This window comes from Callorhinus ursinus, unplaced genomic scaffold (assembly GCF_003265705.2).
Source record: "Callorhinus ursinus isolate GAN/ISIS: 27379988/994484 unplaced genomic scaffold, GSC_fseal_2.0 scaffold64, whole genome shotgun sequence".
Taxonomy (NCBI): Eukaryota; Metazoa; Chordata; class Mammalia; order Carnivora; family Otariidae; genus Callorhinus; species Callorhinus ursinus.
Genome location: NW_027397126.1, coordinates 6,222,733 through 6,239,524, shown reverse-complemented (window position 1 = coordinate 6,239,524; position 16,792 = coordinate 6,222,733). Strand labels below are relative to the sequence as shown.

Here is a 16,792-nt window from a genome sequence, read left to right as displayed (position 1 = left end):
CACAATACTTAAATAATGTAAGATTTAAAAGCAGATATTATTGCCCCTGTAAAGTCTACTGGGAGGTCACCTTTGTGGTTAATTATTCTGGTTTTGGGGTCTGGCAGATCTTTGTGATTCTGGACTGGATTTTAATCAGTGGGGGAGCCAGAGAGAAGAGAGATTTGTAAGAACTTCAGCCTTCCAGGTGTGATAGTTCAACAGCTCTGTACTTCACACAACCTACTTCCAAAGGAACAGATACCTAAGCATTAATAAAGACGAATTCCATGGGATACAAATGAAGCTTTAAGATCAGTACTCTGATCTTGAGTAACTTCTACAAACAATGCAAAAAAAATTTAAAAACCAAAACCAAACAAAAAACCACTGGGTAAAAACAGTAGTCTTCTAGGTAAATTTAGCTTCAAAACAAGTCAGTCCTAGCCAACTCCCACACTCTGCTTGTTCACTTTTGTGTTCTCTCTCTCTCTCTCTCTCTCTCTCTCACACACACACACACACACACACACACACACACAGACACACACTTACATACTCATGCAGGAGATTGCAGTCCTAAATAAAGCCTTCTATAGCTTTTCAACTAACAATATATAAATTTTCTGAGCCTCAGTTTCCTTATCTTTAAGATGATAGAAATAAATATTTAATGAGATCTTGCACATATGGTGCTTAACAGTGGGTGGCCCATTGTCAGCATGCATCTCTGTGTAAAAAATAATATTGGAATGAAATTTTTATAGGTGTTATATCTGGTAAATTATGTCACCTATAATTAAACATTCATTGTATTTTTCCGTACACTACATGGAGGGTACAGAGAGGGCAGTGTTTCTCTGTGTCTTTCTCTCTCCCAGTCTTCCACTCTTCCGCATCTGAATTGGGGAATCACTTGATTGCAAGGAACAAGAAACAGAAACCTTTCAAAAGAACCAAAATGAAAAAGGGATTTATTAATAAGGGGAATCTCATGGAACCCCATTTAGAATGCACATGGAACCCAATTTAGAATTAGTATGTGCATTCTTAATCCTATATTAATTAACTTAATCCCCTAAAACAAGTAAATATTGTTTCTAATTTATAGATAAGGAAACTGAGACCTAGAGAGGCAATATAACTTATCCTTTAAAAATTTCCCTATTGTTGGACATTTGAATTGTTCCCCTATGTTCGCTATTATTTAAAAAAAAAATTTTGGTAAATATTTCTGTGAATGTTGGCTTTTTTTTTAGTTTTGAAATGATTTTGTGAGAATAAATTCTGAGAATTCATATTACTTAGAAAAAGGTTATGTGCTTTTCAGTGACTCATGAAGTGCTGCTCTGGTTTTTATTTCATGCGATTGTTTACATTAACCAAGAAATATACAATTATTTTGCAAAGGTAAAGATGCCTTTGGCTGCTAATTATTTGACATATGTGTTGCATGAGGAACATCAGAATTGAATCAACTATGGGCTCTTGTGTATTATTTACTCTTTCTCATAATATTGAGCATTTACAGAGTATGGGCCTCATCCTTGAGTGTCCATAGCCATCAGCCCCTCAGTCAGGCAGCTCTGATCTCTAGAGTCAGGGATCTGCATCTTCAGTATGATAGATCCTCTTCTGAAGTCATTCCACAGGCAATTTTAGGAAAGGAATTTAACTGAAAAAATTGGAATTTTCCACTTGCTTTCCCAGCTGGTTTTGATTAATTATAAGATGGAACGATTGTAAGGGTAATTAGGTGCTTTCATCTCTTTGGAGTCAAGGTTGCATAGGAAGGAGAGTGCAGTAAGAAGAAAATGATGGCCATGATGACAGTGATCAAGTTGGTGAGTGCTGGACTGCAAGTGAGAGCTGGTTACATGTCTTTCACTGCTACACCTTTGCTGCATCCTGGGAGCAGAGTACAACGGTCTAATGGAACTCGTCAGTTCAAGTGAGAAGCCGTCATTAAGAATATACTAATTTTCTATTCGTCCCACAAATATTTATTGAGTTCCTGTACAGGTACTCATTAAATATATATACATATGTAATTTAATAATATTATACATATATATACACATATATAATATATATAATAGATACAATAAATATATACATATATAATATAATATTTATATTATAGGTATATAATACATAGGTACAATACAGGTTCTCAATAAATATATATATAAAATATATATGCACGTGTGTGTGTGTGTGTGTGTGTGTGTAGAGAGAGAGCGCGTGCATGCACACTGGCACGTGGGACATGCCAGGAATGAACAAGGGAAATAATCTTTAAGTACTTAGATCATACCAGTCCCTTTTGTTCTAAGGAAATTAAGGCACAGAGAGGTTAGATGACATGCCCAAAGTCAGACTCCTAAAAAGTAGTAAATGTAGGATTTTAAACAAAACCTACCCACCACCACTTTCTCTCCCAAAGTATACTACCTCGTAATGTCATGAGAAAAAAATTAAATTAAATTAAAGCCTTACGGCAATTTGGAGGAGGAATTGATGAATCCTTTCCCCGGGGGCCAGAGAAGGTCTCGGTTGGTTGAGGAGGCTTTGATTGGCGAGGGATGAGGCGGGGTTGAGGAGGTGCAGAGGCTGTTGAAGGTTGAGTTAGCAACGGGAGCAAAAGCAGTATGAGTATGTGTGAGGTTTCCAAGAAAGGAAGTGGCTGGCTCCTGTGCCTGGAGCCCCGACTGGATGGGGTGTGAGGGGAGTGGTGAGAAGTCGCCCCGGAAACAGCGTGGAGCTCCAGTGCGGAGCCCTTTCGAGTGTCGTGCCGGGGATTTCAGATTTCCTTACGTCTGTGCGGCCGACCCAGGGCAGGGGGAAAACGTGAGCGGTGAGAGCCTGGAACAAGGCTGCTGTAGCAATGCAAACAAAAAGGCTCACAAGAATCCAAAGATAGCTTTCTGGCACAAGTGACTGCATCTCCTGACTGGTTAGAGACGGGGCTGAGAGACGAAGGAGTCGGGGTGCTGCCGAGGCTCGGGTTTGGGTGAAGAGCTGGCTCATTCAGCTGCGTGCAGTTCACCCAGCATTTCCTGAGTGCCTCTGTGCTGGGGCACCAGATGATGGGAGGGCCGGCTTGGGTTTTTTTAATGTGCAAATTTTTTATTGCGCTATCACTGATGTGTAACATTGTATTAGTTTCGGGTAGACAACGTAACCATTCGCTCTTTGTATATAATGCAAAGTGAGTGATCACTGCAGTAAGTCTAGTTAACATCTGTCACCACACGTAGCTACAAGTTTGTTTTCTTGGGATGAGCACTTTGAAGAATGATGCTCTTAGCAACTTTCAAATCTATAGTACAGTGTTATTAACTCTTGTAGCATGGCGCCCCATGACTTCTTTATTTTATAACTGGAAGTTTGTACCTTTTGACCCCCTTCACCCATTTTGCCCCCCACCATAGGCAACCACCGATTTGTTATCTGTATCTGTGAGTTCCTTGTTACTTTATCTCTTACCTCCCTTTATCTCTTGGGGTTTCATTTCTTGACCTGTGTAACTATCGGTGGAGCAAATACTGGTGAATACCTTGCGTACAGTTGCCACAGGCTGCTTTATGCTGGAGATGGAGATGGGGCGAAGAACACATGGTGTCCCGATTCTCATGGATTCCCGGCCTTGTGAGGGAGACTGACCAGCAAGTGGACGATGATACAGGGGGGTGAAAAGTGAAAAAACATGCAGTGCTGTGATGGTGTGGGAGAGAGTCAACTGGACCCGTATCCTCCTTCCCCTAAGCTGCCCTTTCTTGAGTGGCTTCATTCTTCCCCATTAAAGCATATCTCCTCCACCCACAAAAGTCCTTTCCAGGGGGGTGCCCGGGTGGCTCAGTCCGTGGAGCGTCCGACTCTTGCTTTCTGCTCAGGTCATGGTCTCAGGGTCCTGAGATGGCGCTCTGTGCTGAACTCAGAGTCTGCCTGTCCCTCTCCCTCCCCCTCTGCCCCACCAACCCCCCCCCACACTCTCTCAAATAAATAGAATACTTTCTTAAAAAGCCCTTCCAATTTCCATCTCTTTCATTGGCCCTATCTATGTTCTATGATCTGTTCTTTTTTTTTTTTAAGTAGGCTCCACGCTGGGCTCCAACATCGGGCTTGGACTCATGACCCTGAGGTCAAGACCTGAGCTGAGATCAAGAGTCAGAGGATTAACTGACTGAGCCACCCAGGCGCCCCTGTGATCTGTTCTCTTTGAGCCTCTATGACGCACCATCCCTGTCTCTCACAGCTCTCCCTTGCTCATGCCATAGTATACCATATTTTCCATGCAGGCGCCATGTCTGATCCATTGGTGTGTCTCTCACAGCTCAGTGCCTGGCCCGGGACAGGAGCTCAGTAAACAATCAGGGATTTCTACTGGGAAAGGGTTGTGAGACGGACTCTGCCGTTGCCATAAGGTTCTCTGGTGAGGGCATTCAGTGCAGGGCTGGCTAGGGCTAGAGTGAATTCTTGTTGCCAGTAATGGGAGTCAGTAATGGGATTACAGATGTCTTCATGACTCAAATTAGTTGCTTCTGGTGTTGACCTCATGGGATGCTGTTGCCATTTGTAATCCTAGTTCTTGTTTGGAAATACACCCACAATTTTTCTAAATACTTTTTTAAAAAGGATTTATTTATTTATTCGAGAGAGAAGGGAGAGCAAGCGCATAAGCTGGCGGGGCAGGGAGAGGGAGAGAATCTCAAGCAGACTCTGCCCTGACTCTGGAGTCCGACGTGGGGTTTGATCTCACGACCCTGAGATCACGACCTGAGCTGAAACCAAGAGTTGGATGCTTAACTGACTGAGCCCCTCACCTACAATTTTTCGGATGATCATGTTGATCCTGGCAAAATGTAAGCATCTTCTCATGGGAAGACAGAATAAATTAACTGCAGGCTTTTGTTCAAACAAGTCATTATTCATGAAAATCACATCTTCCACTATCATCGCCAGTGGTTAATTGTCGTTCATCCCAGAGCCGAGCTTAGCCAGGTGAGAACTTTGCTGATTGTACGCCCAGTTTTTGGAAATCTGGAACTCTCTCTGCCTTGACTTTCCTCCTTCTTCTGGAGTGCCCCCAGCAGAGCATGTGGTATCCACGTTCCCCTGTATGACATCCTGGCAGCTTTCACAATAGCTCTTGATAGTGACTGAACTCTTGATATTGATCGAACTGAAAGGGCTTCAGAGGGAGTGTGTGAGTCCCACGTGAAAGATGGATTGTGTCGTCCGTGGAAGGAACAAAACGGCTCTGTTAGAAATGGAGGTCTGTGTATGTTCACCCAGCTGCACGGTGCAGCACGGCGTTGTGCTGAATGGCCATGTGAGAGAGACCGCCACCCTCGTTCTTCCTATCCTTATATATGCCTGTGTTAGAAAGGTATGCTTTATAAAGTGCGAATGGTCTCTAAATAGCACTGTACAAAATAAAATATGATATTTATGTGTCAGCAAATAGCAGGAAAAAGCTGCATATTGTGTCATGATTGGAAAGGCAGTTCTAAAGCAAAATTTCTGATGCATCTTAAAATGTTACTGAGGTAGTGAATTCAACAGTCTTTAAGTACGTCTGACAAATGTGTTGACATCTGCAAAGCACACCTATTCAAAATAGCCATTAGTTGGGCAGAGGAAAGTAAACCACGGTCAGTATGGAGAGCTGTTTTTCAAGCTCAAGATGGACAGCGCAAGAGTGATGTGGGGTACGCGAGGAGTGGTGGGGATCATCTTTTATGCCAGCCTGGCCGTTATTGGCTTTATGACGTTTCTGCTTGGTATTATAATTCCCTGAAATTTACAATTTAATTAAGGCTAGAGAAATTGATAGAATGACTTCTTAAATGTCAAACAGTTTGATCTTTATAGTTAAAAAGAAAAACCTGTTTGGTTGGATACACATCAGTGCGAGGGACAAGACACCTCAGGAGTTCACCCTGGACAGAAAGTGTGGACAGTGTGCCTCAGTTTCTCTATCTTTGAACTGACCTTCAAATGGTGTCTTTCCATTTAGAGTTCAGAAGACCTGGGAAACATAATTGAATCTAAAACATGGGTAAAACAGGAAGCTCTTCTCATCAGGATGGGTGTGGGGGTAAGGAAAAATGTAGGGGCAAATTATATTCTAGTGATTTCTAATTTATCCTATGTTAGGTTCTACATTGTCACTGATAACATGACAAAATTAAAATAGAGGTAAAATATGCTAACTATATACAGACAAAAAACTGCTGTGCTTAGAATAATGTTTATTGAAATATAGTTGACACACAGCAAACTTTTAATAGCACAGTTTTCTTTTCTCCCTCAGAATACCTCAATACCTGGCATTGTTTCCTGGAAAAGGTTCCCCAAATAGCCTTTATGGAATAAAATTTTGTTCTTTCAAGTTGTTAGGCTGTGCGGTAAAAAAAAAAAGAAAAAGAAAAAGAAAAAAATCCCAGTGCTTTTTTTCTCTTTCCTTGATGTGTACAATTGAAGGTATTTCTTATTGCAAACTAATATTTCCATTTATCGTGTGGCATTAAAGCATTTTTCATATTTGGCATAGTAATAAAGATCACACTCCTTAGCCTTAGGCATCTGAGAGGGAAAAAACCTGAAAATGTTGAGCATTGTAGAAAATGAAAATTCAGAATGCTTGATTGTAAGGGTCGAGGTTTATGTTCTGATAGGATGGAAATGACTTTTCACTCTGCCAGATACAGAAGTCTACATTGGGAAGGCATGGGGCAGAAATTTTCAAAAAGTGCGTGACGGGGACCCTGTCTTAATCAGTTTCTATATCCCGGTGCTTAGTGCGGCGCTCAACACAGAGCATGTGCTTCTTCAAGGGTGATTGAGTGAGTTCGTGGTCTTTGTTCTATGGTTTACTTCTGTCTAAAGCACCCCGTTGTTGGACTAATCCTCCAGATTGAACCAACGGCTTTGTTCTTAGGTGCCACGTGGGTCCGTTGCCCTTCCAGTGATGACCGAATCAGAAAGAGCTGGAGGGTAGTTCAAGCCAGGGTAGCCCCACACAGAGTTTTATACTTTGGGGTTGTAAGCGGGTTGACTGGAACCCTAGTAGGATTAAAAGCTTAAAGGAATTCTAATATGATTGAAAGTGAGAATTATGGAATGATAGCATATTTTTAAAAGTTAGCGTCAGTTATTCCAATTTCCTCATTTTGTAGATGGGGAATTGCAGACGAGGGAGGATGTACAATTTACCCAGAGCCCCAGAAAGCATGTGCGACTTCGGGCCTAAAGAACGGGAGTTAGAAATCCTCTTTCACGATGTTGTACAAATTATTCTCGAGGGCCTCCCTTCCCTCGTCTGCCCTTCTGAACGATAATGGGTGCCGACGTCCTGGCATTGCTGTGCATCTTGCATCGCTGCCGGACAAGGTCCCTTTGCCCTTCCAGATCCACTCTCCACTCTTCTTGACTCTGCTCTCTGTCCAGGGAAGCTGTTTCCTACGGATTCTATCGTTCCTGGACCCTCAGGAGTCCACTGGGTTTGGCTACTGGGGTGCCCCAAGGTGATGTGAGGTAAGGAGAACAGTGAGGGCAGGGTGCTTAATCTCCTGTCTTCCTCTCTGCTAGTCACCTTGGGCTGGCTGAGTCTCTTGATAGAGGTCACTGACTCTTTTCAAGATGGCTTCATTTCTCATGATCATTGACCTTTCCAGGTTCCAGGAACCACTCCCTCTTCTTATTTCCTTAGGTCTGAGGTAGTAACAGGGCAGCTGCTGTGATTGCAGTCTCCCTGATGGTCTCCCTGTACCCTCCTCTTTGTCAAATTATTTCAATTTGTGTGCACTGTTTTCTGTTTGGCCTATGACTGATACTATATGCTGAGAACAGAGCTTGTCATGTAGTAGGTTCTTGGTGCATGGAATCTGTTGCTATTAATAGTAGTAGTAATGTCATAAGTGATAGGAGGGGTTGTCATGCAGGTGATGATGTTGGTATTTTCCAAAGCAAATCACATGCAAAGCTTGTAGGAAGTACTCCCCTTCCATTGCCCTCAACTCTTCCCTATCTATTGCTCTTTAACTGCCCATGCTGGAGAGGAAAATGGATGGTTGGCTTCTGACACCTTGCCCTTTGTGGCCAGAATGAAGCAAACTCTCAAGCAGATTCCATCCCTTGTCTGGTGCTCTGTGTAGTTTTTAAACCTGACTTCTGTAGTTAAAAAATACAACAGTGTAAAGAAAGTAATTGCAAATGTAGTTGAAGGTTATTATTATAGTGAAATCAGTGTCAGTCTACAATACCACTTGTACAAAAGCCCAGAAAACAAGAAGCAAAAAGGGAAATAAGAGTCTCTGGTTTGGGGCCTGGATCTGTCTCTGACTTGCAGTGTGACATGGGAGAGTCACTTTAAATGTGTTCCTCAACCCGGTATGATGAAGAATATTCTTGAAAACTGAACACATCAGAGATGGAAAGTTTCAATAAAAATGAACTTAGTGTACACTGATGGCCTTTAATTTTTTTCTCATTCATTTAGGTGGAACATTTAAAAGAGAACCACTAAAGAGCCCAACAGGGATTATTTTATAAAGTCAATCACAATATTTCAGTACCAAGTATGGACTGAATATGTTCCTAATGCTTTGATGAGTTTTCATTGGGTAGCAGTACACCCTTCAAGATATATTTGGTAAGCAAATTTAGAAAACAGTTAAGAAAATGGAAGGATGTTATTTTCAACAATTTTGATCATTTTGACTTCTATATGGGATATATATATATATATATATATATATATCATCACATGACAGGGTGGTATTCTCAGTATTAATTACAGACAAGAGTTAAAGAAAAACTTTAAAAATTGGCTTGTGTGCATTTAATAAATGGAAGTGGTAATCACTAGACATGATTTGGAGTTCACTAAGAAAATGGTATACCTTAGTAACAGCATTCTCTTTGTTTAGTAGTATTTAGTCTGTGGTCATGGGAATGCTATAAATTTGTTGTGTCTGGAAGTCAGCAGGGCATTTTGCTAGGTCTTTCTTGATGTTCTGGTGTATGAGATGAAGATGTATGTGCTGGATGAAAACTGGATCAAGAATCAAGGCTCTAGTCCAGTTATTTTCTCATTATGAAGTTGTGTGAATTCCTGTTAGAGGACTGTAGGGGCATGCTGTTTCTACCCTTGGCTCTCTCTTGCTCTCTTTAATTTTTTTAATTTTTAATTTTGAAATAATTATAGATTCAAAAGAAGTTTCAAAGTTACATACAAGGGAGGCCTGTGTATAACCTAGCCTCCCTCAGTGATAATATCTTGCATAATCACAGTATATTATTAAAATTAGAACATTAACATTGATTGAATCCACAGAGTTTATTCAGAATTCATCACATTTTAGAAGTTGTTTTGGCTATTCTAGGTCTTTTGCATTTTTATGTGACTGTTGGAATAACTTTAACAATTTCTGTTAAAAAGATTTTCTGGGGGGCACCTGGGTGATGCAGTCAGTTAAGCATCCAACTCTTGGTTTCGGCTCAGGTCATGGTCTCAGGGTTGTGGGATCGAGCCCCACATCAGGCTCTGCGCTCAGCATGGAGTCCGCTTGGGACTCTCTCCTCTCCCTCTGTCCTCCCCCTGCCCCAACCCACTTTCTCTCTCTAACATAAATCAATAAATCTTAAAAAAAAAAAAAGCCTTTCTGGAATTTTGATTGGTATCGGGTTGATGAATTGGGGAAGAATTTACATCTTATAATATTGTGTTTTCCTACCCATAAACAAAGTATGTATCTCTGTTTATTTCATTATGTCATTCATTTATCTCCACAATGTTTTCTACCTTTTAGTGTGTATGTCTTTTATACCTCTTCTCAAATTTATCCCTGAGTATTTAATATTTTCTAGTGATATTTTAAATTAAAGTTTTAAATTTTATTTATTAATAAACTATTCTAATTGCTTATTAATTAACAGTTCTAATTGTTCATTATTAATACATAAACATACAATTGATTTTTGTGTATTGATCCTGTATCCTGCAACCTCGATAAATTTAGTTGTTAGTTGTAGAAACTTTTTTTCACATTGATAGAATTTAGTACATAAACTGTCATAGTCTTTGAAGGACATTTTTACTTCTCCTTTCCCAATCTGAATATCTTCTCTTGTTGCAGTACAAGAACCTCCAGTATAAAGTCGGGTAACCCCTACTCTGGGTGCACAAGTCAGTTTTAGCTTATAGGGTTTTGCATTTAAACACTCAGAACACCTTTTGTCCCATGAATACCTGCCCCTTGGGCCACCTGGGTTGCTCAGTCAGTTAAGTGTCCATCTTGGGCTCAGGTCATGATCTCAGAGTCCCCGGATCGAGCCCCACATTGGGCTTCCTGCTCAGCGGGGAGTCTGCTTCTCCCTCCACCCCTCACCCAGCTTGTGCTCTCTCTCTGTCAAATAAATAAAAAAAGTATTTTAAAAAAATTTGAATACCTGCCCCTTTCCCTCTATACTGGTAAAACCCATGTCAGGATACTACATCTACTAACATGAACATGCATTCCAGATTTAAAACAAGATGAAGATACCCAGTAGAGAAAGTCACTGAAGTCTTAACAGCTTGAAGGCAGTGATTTCAGACTAGAAACCAAAAACTGAAGAAATATACATGGACGTTAGGGAAAAGGAGGTGGATAGAAAAGTTGCCTGGACTGGGGAGCCTGGGTGGCTCAGTTGGTTAAGTGTCTGACTCCTGGTTTTGGTTCAGGTCATCATCTCAGGGTTGTGAGGTGGAGCCCTGTATCAGGCTCTGCGCCTAGCATGGAATGTGCTTGAGAGTCTTTCTCCTCCCTCTCCCTCCCCTTCTGCTCCTCCTCCTGCTTGTTCATTCTCTCTCTCTCTCTCTCAAATAAATAAAAAAATAAAATAAAATCTTTAAAAAAAAATAAGTAAAGTTGCCTGGCAGTAGCCAAGAAGTAACTGGTCTTCAAAGTACATAGGAGGGATTTGTAGTGGGGAAATGGGATGATTCAGATTTCCTCAGAGACTGCAAAGGCAAAAAGAAAGACAGACAGATGGATAAACCAAGAAACAGACTCTTAACTCTAGAGAACAAACTGCTGGTTACCAGAAGGGAGGTGGGTGGGGGGATGGGTGAAATAGGTGATGGGGATTTAGGAGGGCACTTGTTGTGATGAGCACCAGGTGATTAAAGTAAAAATCAAAAAAAACAAATCTCTTCATTGACTTAAATATGGCCCCATTAGTTTGGAGAAATTTTAGGTAAGAGATTAAAAATACTAGGCAATGGTGAAGAGTTGAAAAGAATGGAATAAACCATGGAATAGGGGTGTCCCTGGAGCATGGATGGAAGAAACGCCTTTATGTTGTGTTTGCCATCAGAATTGTACATGGGAGATAAAGAAGCATGACAGGTCATTTTGGGACCTATCTTTAGGGGTGTGAAGGAAACAACCACAGCATCAAACCTATATCCTCCCACCCACAGAGTTGTCAGAAGTAGTGCTTTGTGATGTTGAAGCCACCCAGGGCTACCATTGGCTGGCACAGCGCGTTGATGACCAAAGCCAAAGGGTGTGGCCCCTCATTGCCTAAGGGAGGGTATGTATATATACACACACTGAGGTCTGGAGCCCTGAGATAGATCACTGGGAAGCTTAAATATGGTGATAGGATCTGCACACCAGAAGAGCCTAGCATAAATGTAGAACAACCAAGTATGAGAATGAAATGGCCAACCCCACGCACAAAGGAAGGAAGAAGATTTCTTGTCACTCCAACAACAACAAAAAAATGACAAGGTAACATGTCTCTATTCATGTTTCTCCTCTTTAGATTCCCATCCCACAACCCCTACACTGCCCTTGTCTAGCAAAAACCCTTTCCCCAACTTGCACCCCTTCTCTTAAAGCCTTTCAGCCATCCACCCTCCATTCTCTTCCTCCAAACTTATGTCCTTCTGGCTTCATCCTCTTTTTCTACCAGGTGGAAAAGGCAATCATGAATGTAACGTTAGGCCATCAACAGAATTTGAAAAAAATGAAGAAAGCAAAAAAACCAACAATATTAGTCTGTTACTACAGCACGAACAAGAAAATCCCTCAGAATCAGCTGGAGTATAAACAAGAGACCCCAGAGAGCTCTGACAATCCAAGTAATGGCCTGTGAGTGGCAGGGGCCAGAGATCTGGGCCTATCTCCTGTGTCTCATGAGGGTGCAATGGAGAAATAGCCATTACACAGAGACCACATCTGAAAAATGGTGGTGATGATGACAGTAAAATCAAGTTATCAACAAGAGATGTGTGTTTCTGTGAGTTTTGTGATGGTGGGGAGGGAAGGAAGGGAAGAGGAAGGTGTTGGAGAAGGGAAGAGGTGAGGCAGGCCCTGGAGTGTTGGGAGACCAGAATATCAGTTAGACAGACATCAGGAATAAAGACTGAGTCAGGACTGAGAACTGAAGACAGATTTACATCTTAACATTTTATCTCCCAGGTGAGGAGTAAAAGGACTTGGTATTTCTTCAAGTGTGTGTGTCGGGGTTGGGGGGGGACAATAGATGGGAAGAGTTGTAATGGATACGGAGTAACTGGCACTCTCACAAAAAGGCAGACAACAAAATTGCCTTCAGGCCACTTACCTTGTAGTGATGTACTTGTAACCCACCTTAGGCTATAAGGATCTGAAGCCCCCAGGTTCAAAAACTTACCTCCAGAAAGTCACTGATAGCACCCCCACACACTAAAACAATGATATTTGGAAGCCACAATATCAACACTAATTCGTGCACTTTCTTGTTAAGAAGCTTGGGGTGGAACAGTGGCTTACCAAGGGTGGGACCATGGGAGAGGTTATCCCCATTCCCACAGGCAATAAAGGGGAGCATTGTCTACAGAAAATTTTAATACAAGAATAAAATTGAGTAAAAGCTGATCTTTATGTTATCACCAGCATACTTCAGTACGTCCAATGTCAGTAATTAAGTAGCCTTCCCCCGAAAAAAAAAAAAAAAATTGTGTGTGTGTGTGTGTGTGTAATAATGGAGTGGTTTTGATATCAAATGTAAAGGTTGAATTAATTACATTCCTTGAGTGACTTGTTCAGGACTCTCTTCTGTTTACTCATTCATTCCTCTTATTGCTACCGTCCAGTCCTATTTCCTTTTTCATAGGTAGTTGGTCCAATGCATTGATGTGTATACTTTTCTCTCTTTTTTTTAAGATTTATTTGAGAGAGAGAGATCGAGCCGAGCGAGTGCACGTTGGGGGGGAGGGAGCAGAGGGAGAGGGAGGGAGAGTCTCAAGCAGACTCCCCACTGAGCACAGAGCCCCACAGGGGACCTAATCTCACGGCCCTAGGATCGTGATCTGAGCCGAAACTAAGAGTTGCCTGCCTAACCAGCTGTACCACCCATGCACCCCTTGATGTGTATACTTTTCTTTAGTGTTAATGAAATGTGTATTATTGTTTCCTGGGCATTTGCTTTTAAGTTACATCTCTCTTTTTTTTATATTATACTTCATTTCTGGACATTTCACTGAGCCCTGTTTTTAAGATCATCCGTGTTCCTACGAGTATGTCTAGTCTGTTGATCCCTTGTAAATGCATATGTCAGATAAATTCTTAATTTTATAAATTTTAGAAAGATATTTAGATTTTTTATATTTGCACCTACCCCTTGGTACATGTTTTGTTTAATTTATACCTCAGTGTTTCATTTTCTTTGAAGTGACTTGTAAACAATATTGTGTGTTTAATTTTGGTTTCCACATGGTCTTTGTTGGTATATAGAATTGTGACTGATATTTTAAATTAAACTTTTCATTTTGATGTCATTGTACAATATCACAACCAGAAAATTGACATTGATGTAATCCATCTACCTTATTCAAATTTCAACGGTTTTATACATGCTCATTTGCATGTGTATGTGTACGTATTTATGCAGTTTTATCCCATGTGGAAATTACTGTGACAATCACCACAGTAAAGATAGAGAAGACCTTCATCAACACAGCAGCCCCTCATGTTGCCCTTTAATCCCTCCCCCCCAAACCCCAAGTTCATAACTCCTAGCAGCCACTATTATCTACCTCTATAATTTGTCATTTTAAGAGTATTATATAAATAGAATCATTTACTATGTAACCTTTTGGGATTAGCTTCTTTTCACTCAACATAAATCTCTGGGGATTCACCTCAGTTTGCTGCATGTATCAATAATTCATTCCTTTTTATCCCTAGCATAGTATTCCATGGCATAGATAAGATGGAACACAGTTTGTTTCATCATTCTACCTGTTGAAGGACATCTGGGCTATGTCCAGTGTTTGACTATTAAGAAGCTGCTATAACCATTCACATACAAGATTTCGTGTGAACATAAGGTTTAATTTTTTCCACATCCTCACTAGCATTTGGTTTTATCACTATTTTTTATTTTAGCCTTTCTGATAGGTATGTATGATATCTTACTGTGGTCTTAATTTACTTGTCCCTGACAGCTAATTATGAGATCTTTTCATGTGCTTAATTGCCGTCTGTATATTCTTAGCCCTCTTTTTTGGAGAGGTGCATGATGATGGCTTAGAGCAAAGATATAGACAATATATGGATCAAGTCTGAAAATAACACAAGGATTGGAAGATTTGTTTCATAACAGAATCTAAATCCAATAAGGGTTTCAGTAGGCTAGACTCGGGACCACTAGAATGATGACATTAATCAAACAAGGAAAATTTACTAGGGAAAAATGACAAGTTCACATCTTGGTGTCCCAAACATAATATCTTGTGAATAGGATAGGAAACATTTGGTTTAACAGTAGTATTAAAAAGTCAGCCTAGAGGGGTGCCTGGGTGGCTCAGTTGGTTAGGCGACTGCCTTCGGCTAGGGTCATGATCCTGGAGTCCCGGGATCGAGTCCCGCGTCAGGTTCCTGGCTCAGCGGGGAGTCTGCTTCTCCCTCTGACCCTCCTCCCTCTCATGCTCTCTGTCTCTCATTCTCTCTCTTGCAAATAAATAAAATCTTAAAAAAAAAAAGTCAGCCTAGAGATTTCAATTGACAGTAAGTATAAACTGAGCCAAGGGTGTGAAAAGGCTGCCAAAATGCAACTGGTAACTTTGACTAAGTTCCATGGAAATGTAGCACCTAAAGCAAGAGGTGACATTCTCCCGTATTGATAAGACCACACTTTGAGAACTATTTCCAGTTGTGGGCCTCATACTTTTAAGAAGAAGAGAGGCGAATTAAATAGTGACTAGAGGAAAGCAAGGCAGATGCTGTTGGGATTTGAAATTGTTTGAAGGACAAATAATGAAAGGAACTGTAGCAGGCAGGGTCCTTGTGGGAAATAGATTAAACTCAAATTGAAATAGGATGATGAGAGAAGAGTTTCACGAAGCCTTGATTACGAAGGAAGGAAAGAGTGTAGGGAAACCACAAGAAGTAGTGACATAAGCTGGAGCTAGAAACAGGGTGAGTGCTACTAACCCTAGATCAGATAGGGAGAAGGAGGAGATAGTTACTGGAACCTGGATAATGAGAGAACTCTGTGGAAAGAACTGTCAGAAACAAATGTGATGGTCTACGTAAAGGGATGAAACAAGACTAGGAAAACCCTGCACAGAAGGAGCCAGGGGAATAAGTACTCTGACTTCATTCTCCTCCTTCCCTTCCAGTCATCTTCAGGGGTTTCCCATTGATAAAAACAATAAGCAGAAGTCAGGAGACAAGAGAGCCCATTAATATAGTCCGTGGTTCACACAGGGCAGGGTAGGGAAGAGTGGAAAATGGATCTGGCAATGCAAATGGAGGATATACTAAGAACACTGAACTCAGAGAAGCCAATAGTATCTTTCTTCAGCTTTCTGACGTAGGGTCAGGATTGGACTTGGACTTGGACTTGCTGAGTGTCATCACCCTGATGAGTAGTATCACAGTAAGGAACTTAGCGGGGAGTTACATAAACTCCCTCAGGCAGTTGATCTGGATAAGTTTGCCCTGGGAAGGTATTTACAAAATGTTCAATTGTAATTTAGGGACATTTTGCTCTTTCTTTTGGGCTAAAATGTCTTACCATGCCAATCATTCTCTACACCAAAATCTCCAACAACTGCAACTGTATTTCCCCTGGCAGAAAACAGGAAGTTGTGTTTTTAAACTTGGTATTACTTGAAAAAGGAGAGTTACTAAATGTAGAAACCTGAACAGTAGCAAGGATGTGGGGTGGCTTGACCACCAATTTCCTCAGTCTTTTTTGCTATGCCATCATCAGGACCTAGCATGGAGCCTGACACAAGAGACAGCCAGTAAATATTTGCTGAAAAATGGTACAGACGTGGGAAGTGAGGATAGCAGAGTAATGTAGAGAAAGACGATAGTTACTCGTGTTATATGTGGTTCTAGTCCCAGCTCTAGTTATAACTCTATAAATATAGAGTCTTGGGCTAGTTATATAAATTCCCTTGAAGGTAGTTTCCAGACATCTATTTTTTTGAATGTAGATTTAGTCAGTAAGAGTTGGGGTCTTTAGCCCCTACTATGTGGCTTATTAATCTGGGTTCAGAAATATTCAAGATAATAGATTGAGTCCCTTTAGCTTAGGTTTCAGTAAACAGAGAGGCTGATCTGTACCCAAAGAAAAGTTCTAGGTACAGACAGTAGATATACTAAATTTATTTTAGATTGTTTTTATATAAGGCCAGCTTAATATTAAAAAGACCCCAAATAATTATTTCACTTTATTGAACTGTAAACCAATGCACATTTAAACTAAGAATAATTCCTTTGGATTGAAATGCTTCACTAACAGTGAAGAACACTTATAC

The 16,792-nt window shown here is 40.8% G+C and overlaps 1 long non-coding RNA gene across 1 annotated transcript; it reads left to right on the top strand.

The window, feature by feature from the left end:
* Nucleotides 1-11,575: 11,575 nt before the first annotated feature.
* LOC112815495 (uncharacterized) lies at nucleotides 11,576-12,263 on the top strand. The gene is made up of 2 exons (XR_003205999.2): nucleotides 11,576-11,765; nucleotides 11,950-12,263. It is a non-coding gene; the product is annotated as an uncharacterized lncRNA (long non-coding RNA).
* The last annotated feature ends 4,529 nt before the right edge of the window (nucleotides 12,264-16,792 follow it).